This window comes from Camelus dromedarius, chromosome 26, assembly GCF_036321535.1.
Source record: "Camelus dromedarius isolate mCamDro1 chromosome 26, mCamDro1.pat, whole genome shotgun sequence".
NCBI classification, from domain to species: domain Eukaryota; kingdom Metazoa; phylum Chordata; class Mammalia; order Artiodactyla; family Camelidae; genus Camelus; species Camelus dromedarius.
In genome coordinates this window covers 19,968,845-19,969,766 of record NC_087461.1, presented here as the reverse complement: position 1 = coordinate 19,969,766, position 922 = coordinate 19,968,845, and the positions used below count along the sequence as shown (strand labels likewise).

The 922-nt window shown below is 42.5% G+C and overlaps 1 non-coding gene across 1 annotated transcript; it reads left to right on the top strand.

Annotated features, from left to right (window-relative positions):
* The first annotated feature begins 373 nt into the window (after positions 1-373).
* On the top strand, positions 374-454 carry TRNAV-AAC (transfer RNA valine (anticodon AAC)). The gene has a single exon. It is a non-coding gene; the product is annotated as a tRNA-Val (tRNA).
* The last annotated feature ends 468 nt before the right edge of the window (positions 455-922 follow it).

The following is a 922-nucleotide window of genomic DNA, read 5'->3' as shown; positions in this document are numbered from 1 at the left end:
AGACTCTCAGGAGAAAGGGTGTGGACATTCCATGTTGCCAGTGGGATCCTTTGCCATGCCACACCCTGGTGGCTGTGTCCTGACAACCATCCCCTCCAGACACAAACCCTCACACCCTGAAAAGAGCAGGAGGCCCAGCCCTCCTCAGTGCCCCTAGACCCTGTGAGCCTCCTCTAACACAGGCCTTAAACACTGCACAGCAACCGCAGTTTACTTTTCTCTTTTCCTGATGTGTGGGCTCCTTGGAAAGAAGACAGTGGACTCATGTAGGTATTCCCAGGGCCTAGCATACAGCAAATGCTCATAGAATGTTGGCTGGATAATAGTAGCAGAATTAGTAATGCTATGGATCATTTTTTTAAAGGTAAAAACAGGAGGGAATATAATAGCTCAGTGGTAGAGCACATGCCTAACATGCATGAGGTCCTGGGTTCAATCCCCAGTACCTCCTCCAAACTTAAATAAATAAACCTAATTACCTCCCCCCAAAAACATTACTCATACAATTATTAGATAAACATAGGTCATAGATTGTATGTCACTCATTAAGGAATAAATAAGACATTCCACCAGTTCCAGGAGCAGAAACAGAGGCCATGCAATGAATTTATAAATCAAATTGATACAAAACTGTTTTTTTTTTCCATGAAAGTGGAATCATCTTCCACCAGACAGATTTTTTTTTTTTTTTTGCACGTCCACACATAAGGTTTGTTGGCTACAACTTTCATAGTCGAAAACTAGCTCAGAGACAATAAAGAGCGCCAGGCCTGTAGAATCAGAAAACTCAGGAGGGTGTGTGTGAAACACCAGTTTTCCATGGAGGACACCCAAGGAATCTTTCTGGTCATTTCAAACCATTTCACATTTTTTCCCTGGCAGTGTCTCTCCTTTGAAATCATAACAATCTCAAAGAAAGATT